We start from the raw sequence: 7,172 nt of genomic DNA on the forward strand, positions 1-7,172 counted from the left end.
AAACTGTGTTGTGGACACTTCTGCAAGAGGTCCTTAAATCGCTCCCATGTCTAAAATAATGATTCAAGCTCCATCTATATGAATGAGGATATTTCATTGTGATGCCTTGCTAACTTTCTCGGTGGAAAGTATCTCGTAAGAAAGGCTTCGACTATTTCATTCCAAGTCATGATGGAAGCCTTTGGTAATGAATGAAGCCACTGCTTGGCTTTTCCTTTGAGAGATAATGGGAAAAGCCTCAATCTAATAGCATCATTTGACACTCCATTAATCTTCAACATATCACAAACTTCCAAGAAGATCACAATATGATTGTTCGGATCCTCATCGGTGATAAGTGTCTAATTGTAGGTTTTTGCTTATATGTATTTTACACACTTTGCATGCATATTATTGAGGATTGATATATGTTTTGTACTTAATCGTATACTATTTTCTTTGTCAGGTACGGGGAAGCTATGCAGAACACAAGGATATCATTTGCGTAAAAAAAAAGAATACAGTCCCGAATTTACTATAGCAGAGTTGATGCAGCGATGTCATTGTAGCAAACACTATAGCACCGGATTTGTTTGAAGCAGCCTATCCAGAACTTCATGCAGCCCCTATACAGCCCATATGGAGTCTGTATGTAGGTTGTATACCCCCCATATAAAGCAAAAATCTAGGTTATGAGTGGCATACAGCCCCCATACAACCCCCATATGGCCTGTATGATGTGAAAGGTATAAATCCAAATTTCTAGGGAAGAATGAGGGACTTTTTGGACGGATTTGGAGAGGGCTTCTAGGAAACTTCTTGTGAGACCTTAAGCAACCTTGGAAAGAGGAAGAAGGGCCATGAAACAACGAGATCATCCAAGGGAAAGGTCAAGGGTTCTCAAGGAAAGAAGACATCATCATTCAAAGGGGAAATCGACAACTATTTGAAGGAAGGAGACCCACAGCTAGAGGAAGCGTCATTCGGCATTCTTATGGCGGGGAAAGTGTCATTCGGCACATTTTCTACCTCTTCCTTCACCATTTCTTCTAGGGGTATCATTTATGAGTTTGATTTGTGTTTTAGTTGACTTTGTTGCTTGTTGTGGTATCATGACACACTAGACTCCCAAGGCAACCGGATGTCAATGAACCTTGGCGGGTTTTATCATGTATTTTGGATGATTGTTTGTTAATTCCATGCTTGGGTTATTTTGAGATTTAATCCATTATTTTCATGCTAAGAGCTACACTAAGACGAAATCCGTGGTTCTTTTATGAGTTGTACATGTAGATGTGACCTACTCGCATGTATTAGATCGTGAATGGATTAGAAGGGGATACTTGTATCAACACACTAAGAAATTGGGTGTTGGTAACCCTTCGTGTTTTATGGGTAAATTTAGGATGAGTTTGACCCTATTTTGAGATTTTCTTGTTCTTAATGCAATTGTAGGAATGTGGATTTGGATGAAATTCCTTTCAATATTCGTATGGGATTAGGGTTCAACACGCCAAGAAGTTGGGGTTGTTCTAATCTAGAAATCTCTCGGTCCAAATTACCCTTACATCTTTTGTTCATCATCCATGTATCATGATAACCCCTTAAGGGGATCCGCATCCATAGGCCTTTGCATTTCATTGTTATTCTTGCTTGCTCATTGCTTGTTCTGTCTAATTTGTTCTTAAACATATATTTAGCTTGAACTGCATCTTGTAGAGTAAATCCCTTCACTTAAGTTGTTGGTAAGATAATAAGCAGAGAAAGAGTAATAGGAGATCCTTAACCCCATGGAATACCATCGTCGTGTCTTTACATGAGGTATTACTTAGCGATCCCGTACACTTGTGGGGAAGCAATCAATCGGTCAAACCATTGAACTACCTTGACTGTTGAATCATTTGGATGAATGCCGATTTCAGCTCAAAGTTTAGAGCTATAATCGGGGGCCGCACAATACTCGATTGTGTGCCAAAACTAATGGTCTGCCATAGTCAGAAAGTGTTCTCTGTTGCTCATTCTGTTCTGCCATATTATCTGAGCCCTGACCTTCTACTTCAGCTCGGATTGATGGTTCTTATACAGATTCCTTTCCTCTTCTTCTAAGTGTACGCTCAAGCTTAGGATCTCCTTCAAACATTTGTGACGGGTTCCCTCGGGTCATAACATGGAACTGTAACAAAAAAAAATCAGAACGATGATAGAATAAGAAAATATGAAATAGAATGAATGATGAATGGATAAAATAGCAAAGTGCAAAGTATCTTTAAACGCCAACTCCTTGACAACACCCCTTGCAAGTGACCCACAAGTAAACGGATTTGTCAAAGTAATAAATCCCAGATGAGTGGGTATCGTATCCACAGGGAGTAAAGAATAAAAATACCAAGATTGCTATCTAACTAAGCGCAGACGGAATAATGATTTTTTTAATAAAATGTAATGAAAGCATAAATAAAAGAAACAAGAAAGAGAGAAGCACAAATAGATGAGAGGTAAGGCAATAAATATAAGTGGGGTACTCGGATATTGTTCAACCTAAGGCAATTGTTTCAAGTGCAAAATCAACTATTATATCTCCTAATTGACGCTTAATGAGTCTTGAAAATCCTTAAACACATGGTCCCAAACCTAAGGTCAACTGTGACTAACTCTATACTATGTCCCGGTAGAGAAATCAATCAATCTCAACACCTCACACTATGTAGATTTCCAAGATACTCTAGGGATTCCAAGTGATAAACCCTATTCCAATATATAGATCTAACCCTTTGGTCCAGCGAATGACCCTAATCGCAATCGAGCCCCTAGGTGCTAAAGTCACTTTCAATGCTTCACCCATTACCTCGTATACTAAAAACCCAGCTGAGGTCATCCCTTAACCCATTCACTCTATTATGACTGCAAAGAACTCTTGGAACGTGGAGACAGGATAAATCACATTGGAGGGGAAAAGGGATGCTCCACTACCTCCCGACTCATCCTCTTGACCCTCTCCAACCTTGCTTTGTCTAGCCCTCATGGTGTGTCACTCATCCACAAAGGTTACCAAGATGGTCTCTCAACCCTAGTGTCACTCTAAGGGAGAAATCATTTAACAAGCATTCAAGATTAAAACTCAATTAGAAACATCAATTAAGGAAAGGATAATAAAAGGTCAATGAAACAAAAACCATCCTAGGGTTTACAAAATCAAAGTACCCACTAGAGGTTTTAGCTCTCCATGGAGTACGATACAATCAATAATGAAATCAAAAGTAAAAACAAGAAATCCATAGTAAACCCCCATGGTATTCATGTCGATGGTCTTATGGGGTGGCCTCGTCCTCTCCAAAGGTCCCCTTGTCAAGCCTAGGGCACACCTCGCTGGATCGGTGCCGATGAAAGCTCCCCTAATAAATATCTTCCAAGAGAAACACAGTGTCGAAGTTATAGAATAACTAAAAAAGCCTTTCCAAAGCCTCTCTAAACCCTAGCCATCGGCCTCTGAAAAGTTGGATAAAAGATAGGAAAAATGATGAAAAGGATACAAAAAATCGGGTTAAATCGCGGCTTAAATACGGCTAGAATCGGGCTTCCACATGTCCCTATGGATTCTTCACATGGGCCTTTGGAATTTCCCCATAGGCATGGGGAATTTCCATATGCCCGTGTGGATTCTTTTGAAACCTGATTTTCGGCCGACTGTGAACAATAACTGCTACAGTGTATTGATACAATGATTTGCTACAGTACCTGCCACAGTTCTCTGCAAAAACACTCCCAATTCCACACTTTTCATTGACCTAACATAAACGGGCACATGTTTATGCCATAGATTACAACTCTTCTTTAATCAAAGGCCTCATTATTAAAGATCTTGCTATCAATGCACAAGTTGGGATACGCAAATGTGACTATCTTCGTGCCCCACTTGTGTCTTCGTGTTTGTTCCTTCCAAGATTCCACTCAATAGTGCGTTCATGATCTACTTTTTGGCTTCTTTTCTAATACTACATTCACAATGCTACATGCGCAAAAAGAATACAAATACATATGTATTAGCACTTTGTAAATGATAGTATGCTCATCATAGGAAAAATTATCACATTCTTACACATGTGCACTTATCAAACTCCCGATAAGTGCTTGTCAGCGATATGAATGCGTAAGTGTTCATTCCTTATGTTGAGCATTACTTTTCTAGGTTTTTACACTAATATGTGTGTTTTTATCTTACTTTTATGCGTGTAGGGTTGTGAGGCCGAGTATGAAGGAAATAGGCCAATGTGGATTATAATGCACCTATTTTGGAGGTAATCTTGCTAAGGGTCAAACATGAAGACATAGGTCAATTGTGAGATGCTAGAGGTAGAAGCTAAACCTCCTCAGATTCGAGTGAGCACATCCATTTGAGGGGCACAAAGGCCACACCTCGAGCATTCCGACTTATGCACATAAGAAGAAGAGCTCCACCAACATGTATATCAATGAAGCAAGTGATTCACGACGTAAACGTGTGCCCATTTGCATTACCCCGATAAAAATATGGAATTAGGAAGTTATTCAGGTTGAAGACTGTAGCAACATTGATGTATATATCAGAGCAAAGACTGCTCACAGCCCGGGTCGAGAACTGAGAAACGAGAATTACACTCAAGGCAGTGGAAATTATCCACGCCTGCAGTGGAAATTCAGACGGGCGCAGTACCTTCCACGCCCGTGGAGTCGCCCGATTCCATCCCTATTTAAAGCCGATTCAACCCCGATTTTGGTATTCTTTTCTCCATCTTTTTCCCCAACTCTGAGAGAGGACTTCGCTAGGGTTTTGAGGGGTATTGGCTAGGGTTTTGAAAGGTTCTATGGCTCCGACATCGCCGTTATTTGGAAGAAGGTTATTGGGAGAGCTTTCATCGCATCGATCCAAATGAGGTGTATCCTAGGCTGGACAAAGGATCCCTTACGACGAGTAGAGGACTCTCCACAAGACCATCGGCATGACCATCGACGGGGTTTCTTTATGGATTCATTGCTTTTACATTCAATTTCTTTTGATTGTACTTAGCTCCATGGAGAGCTAAACCCTAGTGGGTACTTGGGTGATTATGAACCCCGTGATGTATTCATTTCATTGAAATTTCTTTATTATGCTTTCAATAAATTGATGTTTATTGTGAGTTCCAACCTTGAATGCTTGATTGTATGAACATTTCCCCTAGAGTGACACTAGGGTTGAGAGTTCTTATTGGTAACCTTGTGAGTGAGTGACACACCACGCACTGCTAGACAAACCCTAGGTTGGAGAGGGTTGAGAGGGTGAGTCGAGAGGCACAGTGAGCGCCCCTTTCCCTCCCGACGTGATAGATTCTACCCTACGCTCCTCGAGTTCTTTGCGCTACAATAGAGTGAATGGTCTAAGGGATGAATCTCCATCGGGGCTTAGTTGGGCAGTGCAACAGAGTGAAGCGTTGAGGGATCTTGTAGTATCTAGGTCTTAATTGTGGTTAGGGGACCTTCCGCTCGACCAAAGGGTTAGGGTCTATAATTAGGAAGAGATTTATCACCGGAACTCCCTAGAGCTCATTGGAACTTTATTCGAGTGTGAAGTTGAGAGGTTATTTAATCTCTCCTCCGGGACATGAATAGAGTTAGCATAGTTGACCTTAGATTTGGGACTATGTATGTAAGGATTTCGACAACTCACCATTGCATTGATTAGGAAGCATAATAGAGAGTTCTTGCACTTGAAGCGATTATCCTAGGTGAAGCATCATCCGAGTACTCCCCATCTTTTATCGATTGCCTTACCTCCTCCTTACTTTTGATCTCTTACTTGTTTTTTTTAATTGTTGAGAATTGAATCATTGTCACACTTATCATTGTTGATATTCCACATAGCTAAAATCGAATTAAGTGTCTTTACTCCCCTACTCCCCTGGGATTCGATACACCGCCACTCGGGATTATTACTCGACAAACCGAAAGGGACTTGTCGGGATATACGCAACGGGATCTTGTCATCCCCACACTTAAGCTTTTGCTTATCCTCAAGCAAAAGTAACATATGAGCATAGAAGAAGGAAACATTGAAAGTTCTTAGCCTTAGGTTCATCAAAGCATGTAAGGAGAGCATTCTACAAGTTAGGGAAGTTTTAACACTAAATACGAGAAATTAATGCTCTAGCTAAAAACACGAATAAAAAAGGACAACAAACCAGAGATCGTCTAAAACGACAACAAACCAGAGATCGTCTGTGTGTGAACTCACTCAAGTAAACCCAGTGTATACTCCTCAATATTCCAAGTATAAGGGACTTATTTAACTACAAAACATAAGAAAACAAAAAGATGGTAATAGCTTCACACATCCTTTAAGATAGCTCCCTTTCCGGCGCACCCGGCTAGGGTGGCTTTCACACTCTCGAGGTGGTTGCTCTTTCTACCGGGTGGTAGCTTTCACTCATCACATGAGGTAGCTCTTTCTCTCATTAGGCATAACTAGTATCCGACTTATGAGAGTAGTTTCATACTTCATAGGTTGCGCCTCTTTTCCACCCCTAATGCACAACTAAACAATCTATCTTTCTTTTTCGCTTTTCCGCTTTTTAATAATTTTTAAGCAAAAATGGAACAAGAAACAAAAATAATTAGTCCCTTAAAACATCTAACTTGAGTTTCCACAGGAGTTTCATGAGTGACTGGTGCACATATATTCATCGGGCAAAAATTCCTAGAAATTCAAGTAAAAACTAGAGCATGAGAACATTCAATGTTAAAATTTTTGCTAAACTCAAGAATACAAGAATTGCAACTAAGGTGAACCGCCATGGCTACGTGAGCATGTATGTCAATCAAAACTTCAGAAAAGACATGTGCAAAAGTGAACTCACCCCTAACACTTACGATGTACATTGCCCTCAATGTACACACATGCAAAGCACAATAGAAAAGTATAGCAAACTGAAATAAATATGTGGAGTGGCAATTGAAACAATACTCCCGTGACTCTAATATTTTGTTTGATGGAGCTAAATCTTTGGGAGTAAATTTCTAGTGGGTCTCAAGCATCCACGACCCACATTAGCTAGTGTCCATGACTAGTTTTCAATTCACATACTAACAAGACTATCTGCACCCATACACAAGGGGGTTCAGTGAAACTCAATAAAAACAAAAACATATTTGAGTATATAGAAGATAAGGCAATAAAAATA

The 7,172-nt window shown here is 40.1% G+C and overlaps 1 non-coding gene across 1 annotated transcript; it reads left to right on the plus strand.

The window, feature by feature from the left end:
* On the plus strand, window positions 1-107 carry LOC120272903. Its single transcript, XR_005540436.1, has one exon. It is a non-coding gene; the product is annotated as a small nucleolar RNA R71 (small nucleolar RNA).
* Window positions 108-7,172: the final 7,065 nt, after the last annotated feature.

This window comes from Dioscorea cayenensis, chromosome 11 (genome assembly GCF_009730915.1).
Source record: "Dioscorea cayenensis subsp. rotundata cultivar TDr96_F1 chromosome 11, TDr96_F1_v2_PseudoChromosome.rev07_lg8_w22 25.fasta, whole genome shotgun sequence".
Lineage (NCBI taxonomy): Eukaryota > Viridiplantae > Streptophyta > Magnoliopsida > Dioscoreales > Dioscoreaceae > Dioscorea > Dioscorea cayenensis.